Source organism: Stegodyphus dumicola, chromosome 4 (assembly GCF_044657685.1).
Source record: "Stegodyphus dumicola isolate Sdum_Otavi_A_Nest chromosome 4, ASM4465768v1".
Classification (NCBI taxonomy): Eukaryota; Metazoa; Arthropoda; class Arachnida; order Araneae; family Eresidae; genus Stegodyphus; species Stegodyphus dumicola.
The window spans coordinates 54,718,551-54,732,542 of NC_140771.1; positions in this window are offsets into that span (position 1 = coordinate 54,718,551).

Consider the following 13,992-nt stretch of genomic DNA (forward strand, 5'->3'; position numbering starts at 1 on the left):
GTGGGCTTCAGTTGATGGGATTTTAATTGAAGCCTGTAGTCTTTTAAACATTTCTTGCCGAAGCGCAGCTCCAACGCGCCGTATAGAGCTTCGGAGTCTAGGCTCTGGTTTTCTAGACCTGAAAAATATCTGCTGCATCTGCTCCGAAAGAAGCGGTGAGATGCCTTAGCTTGGGAATCCCATCCATTCGCTTCCGCCACTATGGAAAACTGCGTCTTATATACTTTCCAAGAAGTCTTCTCATAATATGTGGATAACTTCTGGGAGGAATGAGAAGGCATGGATAAAAATTTAAATCCACCAGAATTGCTCCCTGCCGTCGCTACGAATTTCTTTAAGGCATCAACTTCCTTGGCGACCGAAGAAACCCTATCATCAATTTGTTGTTCGATTTGCTCTTGGACGGCAGAGACTCTTCATTCTGTTTGTTCTTTGACTGAAGAAACTCTTTCTTCTATTTCTTCTTTTACAAAAGGAATTCAATCTTCAATGTGTCCAACTTTATTTTTTTTAACAGCATCAATTCTGCCATCCATTAGCCTCAAATTTGTTTTCTATTATGCAGGCGATTTCTCTTTTCATTTCCTCTTAGCCCACTTCCATTTCATCTTTAACAGCTTCCATCTTTACTTAACGGCTTCCATTTCATCTTTAACAGAAACTTGATCAGCTTCCATCTTTTCTTGGCTAACATCTATCTTTTTTATTTATTTATTTATTTTTTGACTGCTTTCATGTCTGATTTAATGGATTCCTGCCCCCTTTCAACACTCCGTGGCCGCTTGCATTTCTTCTTTAACAGACGGCCCCTTCCATCTTTTCTTAGAATGCAGCAAATACAGTCCTCAATTGCCTGAATTGTTCTTCCATCACTCTCGTAATTGGCATTCAAAATCCCACTGCTGCCACCAAAAGTGTTGCGTAATGGATGATGGTTCGTAATGGATTGAATGCCTAAGCCGATAAAAAGTTAATAAAAATTTATTCTTATCCCAAGAAATAAAACAAAATGCTTAAATTTCCTCAGAGATCTTCGTACAGTACCGCAGTATCTCACAGTAGTTATATTTAACTACTAAAAGCATTTTACAGAACAACAGAGAGAGTCGATAGGGAAAATCCGATCTCACCGCGAATTCGCTACAGTAAACCACAAGAACTAAGTTTAAACAACTGAATTGAGATGTTTTCCTCCCGCTTTTATAAGCTTTTAAATCAAGTGCGAGAATATTCTGGTATTTTCTGGATATTTACGGAAAGAAAAAGCGTACAATTACGAGATATCTATTTTTTAAAAATGTTAAATGCGCGTGCTCCGGTATTTTAATTTTTCCGGCGTAGCTTTCTCTTCAAATCTCGTGCTGCATTTCACGGGAATGTAAAACAATTTTAATTACAAATTCTACTAAAAATAACTAAATAAATACAAAATCTGTAACATTATGAAAAAAAAAAATCGGTATGTTATTTCGCAAAAGTTCAATTTTGTGTCAAAATATGCATGTTAGAAGAATAATTATATATAAATCTAACATATATTCCAAGTCGCGCTTTCGAGACAGGAAAAACAAATTCCTTCAATCGGCGTAGTAGATTTATTTTCAGGCATTTTGTTTTATCCATTGGAGATATAGAGCTGTCCCCTTTTCTTGTATTGCAAGGTGTATGTTAGCAATTAATATAATTAAACTTTAAAGCAGTAGTACTTTTTATGTACTTTTTTTTATATGATTAATGGAGAAAGGTTGAGAACATATAAAATTGATAGAACATGGAACAAATCATAGTATGATTAGCTCCATTGCGAATACTAGGTTAATTTATAATTCTGTGAAACATCTGAAAATTTCATAAATCAATTACGCAATAGATACTAATTTTATTACACTAAAAGACAAACTACATATTTTTATGCATTTCAGACTTACTCGATATGTCTACCTTTGCTGATATAGATAATATCTAAACCTCAAACTTAGATTTACTTAGGTGCACAGTCATACTTCCATATTCGCCGATCTATGGTTCAGAATGCCTAAGGGAAAAAAGTTGCTATAGATTTTATAAATTCTGTATAGTGACTACAATGTGTAACACAACTAAAATATATTAGTTCAAATTTACACAGTACTGTCTTCGTATGTATATATATGATAATTTGGGAACAATATAAGAAAAGCTATGGAGTCGGCAGGGAACCGACTCCGACTCCTGGAATTTTAATGACTCCTACTCCCTCATATATATATATATATATATAATCGAAACAGAAAATGAAAAGCTAACAAGTAATGAGACGTAAGACCTATTTGGTCTTAAAAAATTTTCTGCACAAAATGCTGCAAAGATATGAAATAATAGGTAGGAATATTGCAGCGAGCTTGCTATAAAGTTACCAGGAGCTGTAGCTCCACGAAATAGTTCAACGCAGTATTACTAAAAAATTAACATAGAAGAAGTTTTTAAAAAATTATTAACATGGAAAAAAGAAAAAACTGCTTACACGTGAAATAAAACTGTTTAAAATCAATGTTGGAAAACATGTGAATGCACGAAAAAACTAATCTGACCGTTGTAATATGAGAAAAGTTAATGCATATAAAAATAGATCGACGGAACAAGTTAAAACAAAATTGCAAAAATTATAATGAAAACATAAATTGTAAAATTACAATAATTACAAAGCGGAAAATGGTAAATTAAACCAATCGGAAACTCAACCAGGCTTTTCAAGGGGAAAATGGCTGAATGTCGAATTAGGCCAAATACCATTACGCGTTTCGCCGAAACAGACCATTGAAGCTCTTGTTAGATGAAAAAAAATTGTTTAATAAATATGAATTGTCCCGAAAAAATCTTTTTTGAGCTTCAATTCTCTGTTCCTTTTTCCCGACGCGTCCGCAGAAAAACACATTAAGGTGTAAAAAAGGTAAATGTAACTCCGAGCAATACAAAATTAAAATCAAAATAAAATAAATAGCGGTCTGCTATTAGTCAAAATTACAATAACGTACGGGCTGGTCCTGCTAGCTTAAAGAAGAAAAAAACTTTTATAAAGATTATGGTACTGATATAAAATTAATATGCAATTAAACATTCATGAAAAACAAATGCCTTTGGGTCTTACTAGGACCAAAAAATTTTAAGAAACACATAAAACAAAAGAAACCAAAAAAAACAGACCTGAGTTGTGCCGACCTCTGGATCGCGTAATAGATTTGAAAAGGGTGCAAATCCCCTTCGTGTCCTACCAAGCATCCCTCTCGTGTGACGTAATTGGGTGAAACAATGCTATTCCGTATAGGCCAATGCGCTGAGATTGTAATTTGGCGCGAACTCTTATCCCCTCCCCCTTTGCTAAAGAGGGTTTGAGAGACGCGAAAAGACATGGAAAGAACTCAAAATGGCGTCAATCAAGTTGTTAGAAGAACAAAACTGCTTCAAATAAGTGAAAATGGCTAATTCAGCTAAGATTACTTATTTTGGCCTCAAAAGAAAGAGTAAAATGGAAAAAAAGTCATTTGTTAATAAAAGTCGTCATTCTTCAAGCTAAAGGGCGATCAAGCTACTATGAAAAATGAAAAGGCCCGATTTTGTTAACAAAAGCAGAGTCTGGCCTTCTAAGTAATTTAAAACTATTACATAATAGTATTAAAGTAGAGTGCCAAAAAATTTGGAGGAAAGTAAATGTTTGAAGAAGAATTAACTGTACATTTTCATTTATACAATTTTTACATTAGATAATCTGAATTAGCCATCCATCATCTGCCCTCCAATAGGCTTTAAGCAGAAAATTTCATTATCCAAAACTAATTATCTAAAAATTGGTAAGGCTAATGCCAGCTTTTTTTAAAGTATTTTTAATTATTTTTTTAGGAATTTGGTTATTTTTCAAAATTGTGACGAAGTAGAGTATTTCTTCTTGTAAGTGTTCTGTAGCATTACATATTCTTTTTATTCTAAGTAGCTGTGAAAAGATTGTGTTTATGATGATCCTTTTGAAAATATTAGAATTCCAGTTGGTTAACTTTAGTGTAGAAAAAGTGAATTCTCTCCTCTTGTCGTAAACTTTAATAAAATTATAATCAATAATATTTAAGTCAAGGTAGACTACATTATTTTGCATCGTATTTGTATTATTTAGTTTTAAGCAAGTTGGGTAGATATTAGCAGCTTTTATTTTGTTATGGTTGTTAAAGGCAATGATATCATCAATGTAACGATAGATGTGTTGGTAAAATTTATGTTCTTCTTTACTTAGTGAACGGACAAAGGTCAATTCTTTTATGAAAAGGAATAATTCACACACAGCACTTGAAAAATTACCTCCTATTGGAATTCCTTGAATTTGTATAAAGATGCTATTGTTAAAGAGAATAAAATTATTGAAAAGCACGCTTGAAAGAAAAAGTTTCCATTTTTCGGTATTAATTATTGTCGAAATCTGTGGAATTATATCTGGTAGAGCAAGTAAGCTTGTATAAATTTCTTCAAGTGGTAAGGTAGCATATAGGTTCTCGAAATCGTAGCATTGTATATGGTCTATTTTAAGTGAATTAATTGTCTTAATCACTAGCTCGTTGCTTGAAATCATCCAGTTGCAATGCAGATCCTTAAAATCATAGTTATTAATTAAGTCACGTATTAAACGAAGTTTTTTTGCAAAAAGATAATCTATTTCTTTAAGATAACTTTTGGTACTATTGGCAATAAACTTGAATTTAATAGGAGACTTGTGAAATTTTGGTAGCGCATAGAGATTTGCAAATCTGTTATTATAATTCCGGGGATGTATCTTGAGTCTTTTATGTAGTGCGTTAAATTTATTGATAAGAATTTTGGTGCTGGCAGTAATTTTTGGTAAGTGCAATTACTATTTAGTTCTTTATGCAGAAGGTTGAAGTAAAACTTTTTTTTCAAATAGCACTAAAATTGTTGCTGGCTTTGTCAATTTTTGTAATGATAAAATTATCTTGTTGTTTTTTAATAAGATTATAGAGTTGCTTCTTATTGTGTAAAGAGTTGAAAGAAGGTGTCTTGAAAAGTAAATGTTGAAATTTTTTAATCAGTGCAGCTTTCCATTCAAGAAAAGTAGTAGTAGGTAAATTGGATTTATTACTAACTAAGATGATATGTAAACATATACACATGAGCAGCGCCGGCGCAAGGCTATCGGGCGCCCGCCAACAAAATAACTGAAGTCACCCCCCCCTTTTTAATTTTTATATAGGAGAAGAAAGTCTTGAAGAAGTCATTTGTTGAAATTTTTTGTAATAATTTATCGAGAATATATTTTTTTCTGCATTTCATATTTACGAATTTTTCTATAATTTCTTTTGCATCGATCTCTTTGACAGATTTCATTTTCAATGGCAATCAAAACTAGATTTTAGAGTCTTTCCTGCAATATACTTGATCGTAAATATGTGTTGATCAATTTTAATTTGGAGAGTCATCTTTCGTTACTAAAAACACTAACAGAAATGCTAAGTAGTATTCTCAATATGATCTTCAAGTTCGTGAAGCAACAATTATTTGACACAGTTAAGTTCAAAATATCGAATGGGTCATTCATGCCGGCTGAAAAAATGTCTTTCGAAACTACTATTTCGTAAACATAAGTTCTTCTGCGTTAATATCTTTATTGTCACTGTAACAATTTTACACACTGTAACAATTTTTCTAATTTACTGCATTTCATTTTCAAATTTGCATTATCGAGTTCTGATAAATTACCCAGGAAACTAAAATTATCGCAGTGATTTTTCATTGCATCAAATTTTTCATATAATGATGCCCAAGCAATATCCAAAATTCTAAAAAAGACATTTATCCTAAACTTCTTTTCTGGAGATTGAGGGATTCGTCAGCATGTTCGTAATCTGATATTTCGTTTTCCTTTGTCGGACTTCTTCAACAGTTTGAAACTGCGGCTCATCATCCACTTCTTCACCAAGTTTGGCTTTCTCAAGAATACTTTTGTAATTGATGTCACTTCTATATTTTTCAATGAATGTTTTAAAGTTACTTATTGCCTTTAAGGGTAGTATAACATTCAAACCCTTTTCTTGCAATTGTTTGCTGACAGGATTAATTCTGTTAAGCAAAAATAATAGCATAGAAAGTCTATTAAGTAAAATAAAATAAGTACGTAACATCATCAAATGGATTTTTCTTTCCAGTAGTAGTAAGGTTATTGTGCATCGAAAATTTTCTTCGCCAAACCCTTAGTAATACGAAGAAAGAATATGTAGATGATACATAGCACGCGGCTTTCTAGAAACATGGAAAGTGACCATTTTATGGTGCTAGGTGCGCAGAAGAGTTATTTTGAGTAGTAGTGCACAACGTCTGCGTGTGTAGTCGGTGTAAGTACGGTAATACCTAGATTAAACTTGCTAACAGCGTGAATTTCCATGGCTTATGGAACTCGAACTTCTTGTGAAACTGTACCTAACGATTGATGGATGGGTGACAGATGGTCTAGAGAGGAAAGGGGGCGCAAACGCCCATGGTACCTGTCTTGTGTAACATTCAAGGTACATTTATTTTTCTTCTCGGTAAGTGCACATTCTTTTGCACACATTGGCTGGTCAGCGCACGCCTGCAAAGAAGGCCTCGCAGGCCCTCTTCCGCCGGCCCTGCACATGGGTTAAAGCTTTTTTTATATATAAAAGAAGTAATAAATCCTACAGAAAAAAATATGGCGTAGCAAATTATTTATATTAATTAGCATTTATTATGAAATGGAAAAACTGGCATTAGTTATTTCTAAGAAACAGCATAACTTCGGCAAGATCTTTGTTGAAGGTGCATAGATCCGATTTGATAAACTTCAGAACTGAGAACAGTCTTTCCACGCTGACTTGTCTTGCAAGAGCAATAATATTTCTCTATTTCTTCAAAGGCTATGTAGAAATCTTGTTTGCGTTTTTTCATTTTTATATCTAAAGGTTCTTGGTTCTTTATTTTCATTTGCTTTGCCTTAGCCTTTTCAATATTAGCCAAATATTTCTCAAAATGTAATTCATCACTAGAAGGAGATGATTCTGCAGTTTGACTGTCCTGATTTGAATATTCCAATTGTTCTGAGAATAATTTCATTCGTAATGAAAGTTCATAGGTGGCTTTCTTTGCCTTTTTAATTTGTTAGTCATCCAAGAAAATTCGGTGTTTCGGATCTACATATATTGAACCCAGCAAGATGTCACTGTCTAGCAAACTAGTTTCTCTTTCCTTCATTGAAGAAATTCCCTGCAATAAACCCCCTCCATTTCAGAAAGAACAAACATCACATTCTTCCATTCTCGCCTCCCTTTATTCTTCAGACTGTAGCTTTTTTGTGGTTATATATATGGTGTAGAAAGAAGAGATGTCAATTCTGAAAGATCATTCCACATTCTTTCTGTTAATGAAGCATTAGGGTTATCTGTATCTTCTAAAAACGTTCTTAAATCTAACAATCTCTATATCCTCAAATATGTACTTTATTAGGAGATAGTATTTTATACTTATTTATTTCCTAACATAAACATGAAGTATAGAACAAGCAAAAGACATTTATAAATACAAAAAACGTAAGTGATGCCATTCACAAAAAGGGTAATGTTATTTTTAATAGTTCGCTGGCTTTGCCGCAACATCCTCACCACCCTCGTCAACCTCCAGGGGGATGACCAGCTGCACAGGTCGGGTAATGGTATGTCCATTGGTGCGCAGAACACAAGTACGGACTCTTTCGTCGCGGCCAAGGATTAGCTCCTCAACACGGGCCTTCTTCCAGGTGTGGCGAGGTCTAACATCTTCTTGTAGCAGGACAATGTCACCTTTCCGTATTTTATTTGTTTCAGATGGATTCCGCACTTGATGAAATGTACGCAAGTCCATCAAATATTCCTTTTGCCATCTTTTCCAAAAGGAGTCCATCAAATGTTGACGATTTTTCCACATATGATTTAAATTTGTTTCAGGATTTGTGGGGCTGGAAGGAATAGTGGTTAATTTCTTTCCTATGAGGAAGTGCGAGGGTGTTAAAGCTTCCTCAGAGTCATCTTTTATTCCATATTCATGGACAATCGGTCTACTGTTAAGAGCGGCTTCAATATCACATAATACAGTGATCAAACCAGCGTCATCCAAAAGAGCCTTACCTAATGTTTTCCGAAGGCATCGCTTAATTGAGCCAATCATTCTTTCCCACCATCCTCCCCACCAAGCCGCTCGAGGGGCGATGAATTTCCATTTGATGTTGTGGTGGGCATAAAACTGTTGTGCCTTGGCAGAGGATATAGTATCCCGCAATAACTTCAGCTCTTTGTCCGCAGCGCAGAAAGTTGTGGCATTATCAGTGTACACTGTATGAGGAAGTGAACGTCTAGAGACAAAACATTGTAATGCACGTAGGAAGACGTCAGTACGCAGATCGGAAACTAATTCTAAGTGGATAGCTCGAGTTGTAGCACATGTGAAGATGACAATGTAGGCTTTTGTAACGGAGTTATTATTTTACGTAGAGTGGTCCAGCAAAATCAATTCCGGTAGTTTTGAAAGGAGATGACTTTTGAATTCGCTCAGCTGGTAGTGGAACTTCTATCTGTTCACTTCTCTTTTGTTTCAGTACTTTACATGGAAGGCAAGTCTTTATCACTTTTTTAATGGCTTGTCTTGCTCTTAATATCCAATATTCTGAACGGAGAAAGTACAATCCGAACACCGAGATGATGCATTCGTAAATGTGTTTGGCGTATCAATAGGCTTGTAAAAGGATGAGAACCTTCCAATAATATGGGATGTTTTTCAGCATGAGATAAATCAGAAAATTGTAGTCGACCACCAAGAAGTATAGTATTCTTCTTGGAGAAAGGGTTAAATTGTTTTATCCTTGATTTCTTAGGGAGTGATTTTCCTGTCAACAGAGCTTCATATTCTGAAGGAAAGGATTCTTTCTGAACGGTCTGTATCCAATAAATACGAGCTTGATTCAGTTCTGTGGCATGTAACTCACCCACTAACTTTTTTTGTTTCCTACAGTTGTGAATAAAGCGAAGAATCCAAGATGTTACACGTAACAATCGAACGTAAGAACTGCAGTTTCCAGCCTTTATGATTGGTTGAGTAGATACGATGTGAAGGGTCTGAACTTTTTCTTTCTTTGCCTCGAAGTTATGACTGTAATCTTGAGAAATAGTATCAGAATGAGGCCAATATTCTAGAGATTTGACTAACCATGGAGGGCCGTTCCACCAAATTTCCAGGTTTTTTAGTGTTGATGGTGAAACACCTCGAGAAAGTTTGTCAGCTGGATTGTCTTTGCCAGGGCAGTGTCTCCATTGTGAAGGATTGGTATAGGAAATAATTTCTGTTACTCTGTTGCTAACAAAAGTTTTCCATTTGTTGGGGTCACTGCGTATCCACCCTAAGACAACTTGAGAATCACTCCACAATGTTGCATTTGACTAACAGATGTTTGTTTCAGCACAGAAATATTGCAACAATCGTGCTCCCATCAGGGCAGCCAAGAGCTCCAAACGAGGTAAGGTAACTTTCTTTATAGGAGCTAGTTTGTTGCAACTACACACTAAATTCACATTCGATTGGTCACCTTTAAAGGTAACAATGTACAGAACTGAACCATAGGCACGTTCAGATGCGTCACAAAACACATGAATAGCAAAAGGAACATGTGATGAAATCCCTATGCATCGAGGAATTTGAAGGGAGCAAATGTCATCAAGTTCTTTCACAGCTGCATACCATAAAGTTGATAAATTAGCAGGTAGTAATTCATCCCACTTGATTCCAAGAATCTATGTATCTTAGAATAAGATTTTCCCAAGAATAGTAAACGGTGAAAAAAGGCCTAAGGGATCATAAAAACTAGCAATGCAGCGGAGTAACCATCTCTTTGTAAGTGGTTTGTCTGTAAAAACACAGAGGGAAGTCTTGAATGCATGCTTCAAAGTATCAGAAGCCAATACCTAAGACAGTTGTTTCCGTTTTGTGACATTCTTCATGTGTTTGTAGTACATCTTTGAGTTTCAAAGAGTTTCTAGCCCATTTTTCCATAGGCAATTTTATTAGAGCCATTAAATTCTTGATTTCGTGATATAGCATTATAATGCGTGATTCAGTTTCCATAGTAGCAAGAAAGTCATCCATATAGAGATGTTTATCTATCATGGTGCAGCAATTGGAAATTCTGCGATATGTTTTGCAGCCAATTCTCGTGTCGCAGCACAGAGTAAAAACGGACTACAAGTAAGGCCAAATGGTAAACGAGTAAATCTGTAAACAGTTATTTCATCTGTAAAAGTAGTAGGTTGAGATGAATCAGATTTTAATTTGTACCAGAAAAATTTTGTGACGTCCCTATCTTCTTTATGTAGTGACAACTGTAAAAAACCTTGCTTACCATCACATGTAACAGCGAATTCATGCAATCGAAATCTTAGTAGACAACCAAGAGATTCAGGAAGAAGATTCGGGCCAGCTTCCAAGGTATCGTTCAGTGAAATCATTCCTGGAGCATGCGAGGAAGCATCAAACACAATTCTCCACTTGGTTTCAGATTGTGTTTTCTTTCTTACAGCATGATGAGGAAGGTAATATACTGGCTTCTCATTGGATTCATCTATGGAACAAACTTCAACATGCTTTTGTTCAATGTAATTCAGCATGCAGTTGTCATATTGTGTCTTTAACACATCATTAGATGCAAGTCTTTTTTTAAGAGAATGAAATCTGTTTTCCGCTATAATTTTGTTTGTAGGCAAAGGTGTGACCAATGGTTTTCTAGGCAGAGACACAATTTTTCGATTGTCTTCAGTGTTGTAAGTTTTGTGAAATTCTGATAAAATTTCGTCATCTCGAGTAGTCATTTTTCGTTTCTGCGCATCTTGTATCCCTATGGAGTCTAATTCCCAGAAGCGACGTACCTGATCATTTAAACAATCAGTTTTAACTTGCACACAAACTTGATGGACAGAAGTCTTCTCAGCAATTGTAGTATGTGTTCTTGTTTCACTAAGAACCCACCCAAACACTGACGGTACCATAACAAAAGATTCTGAAAGCTTGATTGGAGCTTCTGTGGAAACAATTTGCCAATAATGATCACCACCAATAAGTATTTCTATGGGCAGTGAAGAGTCATCCGGAGGATCAGCAATTCTCAATCTTTTCTTCTGAGCAAAGTGAACTATTTCTGGTGGAGCAGTAGGATCTGTAGTATAGGAATTGGAGCTTTCAAATGCGGAGATCAAAAATGCTTGGTTGCTCCACAAACTTGAAAGTGACAGTTGAACACATTTACGTTGTTCTTGTGAAGTAAAAGATTCAAATGCTTGAACTGAAAGTGAGGCAGAACTGACAACTTTGAGCTTTTTTCAATGAGGTTTGTGTGAACAAAACTTGCTTGGCTACCACCATCTAAAATACAACGTGTTAATTTAGTAATGCCTGTGGGGCCAGTAACGTACACACGAGCAGTTTGCAAATGTGTGAAAATTGATGTGATTTACAGCACTGTTAGTTATCCGCAGTTGATTGCTTTCAACAGGAGGACAAATAGAAACATGATGCCTTTTCTTGCATTTAGTGCACCGTGCAGTATTTTTTCTTGGGCAGTTTGAAACTCTATGACCACGGTTAGTACACAGAAAGCAGCGATTTGAAGTTTTAAGTTTCTGAACACGAGTATCATAGTCTGTAACAGTTTCACAATATTGAGGCCAATATCCTGTAGTATCACAAAATGAACAAAATGGTGAAATTTTCTTACGTTTGTTTACTGTTTTGGAATTGATATTAAAATTTTCTACAGTGCACTTTACGGTGTGATCAGAAAAAGACGTACCTTTAACTCTTTGTGCTGCAACTACACCTTCCACTTCTTCTACCAAGAACTGCATCAATCTAGTAATATTACCTTCGTTTAGTTTTTCACGCTTGGCATAGATAATCCAGCGGCAACAAATATCATTGGGGAATGCACGAATAATTTTTGGCACTAGGATTCTACCGTATGCTTCAATATTTACACCCAGAGCAGTTAAAGCTTGAATTCTTCTGTTACATTCTGTGTAAAGATCATTTAGATGCGTAGGAGATGGGTCTTCAATAACATTTAAATGTTCTAAGTAATCTAAGTGTGATTGGATAATTCGATCTTTATTTCCATACCTTTCCTCCAACAATTTTTTTGTTGTTTCATAGGTGTCTCCTATTACACTAATTCCATCAACAAGGCGTTTAGCTTCACCATCTAAATAACCTCTGAGGAAAACATGTTTATCAATAACAGAAAGATGTGGATTGGCATCTATAGAAGATTTAAACTGTTCCCAAAAACATTGCCACTGTTCAATTTCTCCTGTAAATGACTGTAGTTTAATTATTGGCAATTTAACTGTATATGGTTGAGTCATAGGCACTGTAGTAGGAGGGTCGCCAATTGTCATCGCTAAATCATTGGTATCCATATTCGAAGCAGTAACATTATTTGGAGTTGGCGATAATTTATTTTGAATAATTTTTCGTGCTTTGAAAATTGCGGATTCACCAGTATCTATGTAGTTTTCACACTGCAAATTATCACTTTCATATTCATCGTCAGAAAGGAAGTTGTGAGTTTCGTTATCTATTAGTTTCATATCATTTAAAGCAGTTGTTAAGCGATTACAAATATATTCAACTTTCTCAATTGAGAAATCATCGTTCAAAGTATCAATTTCAGTAGAAAAGCGAGAAACATTACTTCGCACGGCTTTCCGCTTTCGTTTCAGTTGCGTCATTTTGTCTACAGCTTCACCGGTCGGCGCCATTGCCCGAGTAGTAGAAAAGAACAAAACAAAACTAAGTTTTAATGTCGGAAGTAAAATATTTCAGCAAGAATGGAACAGCTTTAGTATAGCCCACCTTCAAAGTTTGGCGAATTTGGTTTGGCGCCAAAGCACATGAAATACGTTGTTTTGAAAAATGGTTGCCAACCAGATTTTCGACGAAACTCCGTGTTTCAAAAAATGGCGGCCATCTTGATTTCACCAGAAATCGTGGATAATAGAAATAAGTTTACGACTATTATACACAATTTTAAGAGAAGGAAATATTAAGAAATGATTAAGGTTAAAAGCATGTAATTTTAAAAACAATACCGGAAACCTTTAGCTATTTCACCTTTAATAAATAATTTGGTGTGACGTCACAGTGTATTCTCCATGCTACGCGTAATTTCTATTTTCTCTTTAAAAAAAATAATGAATTGTTTATTATTGTAAATTAACATCAAATTCTTTAAATTTACATTTCTGAGCTTAGGCGTAACTGAAAATAAGTATAATAAATTGTTTATATTTAAAATTATCATGATACAGTAAGCGAATTCTACCGGTTATTACAACGATAAAGAACGTCGCAGTCTCTCATAGTTGTATTTCATACAGCTTCAGTATTTTCAAATATTTTTAAGCTTTAGCATTTATACAAATAAAAAAAAGTTTTTTTTTTAATTAATACTCTGGAACATATCAAATTTATCATATTTACAAATTAACGTTTTGCTGCGTAACAACATATTCCCTTATATACCAGTAAGTAGACAATTTTCATTATTTTCTAAAAATTTGAAACTTCACATTAATGAAAAACAAGTTCTGAAATTCCTAAATCACATTATATTCTCTGTAGGCAGGCATACTAGAATTCTACACATAAATAAATAAAAAATTTAATTTCTCGCAATGAAAGAAAATATTATAAGAAAATAAATACTACAAATTAGGAACACTAAGCAATGCTTGACATACACACACACATACAGTGTCTCACAAAAGTGATGGGACACTTGTGCTTTACAAGAGGAAACTGTAGTAAAATAAATTTAAAAAAAAATGTAAAAATTTTTTGTGGGTGTGTTTCATACTTAAATTTAGTAACAATTATTACATAACATACATTTTCTCAAAATATTAATTTAATAAAAATACAATTGTTTAG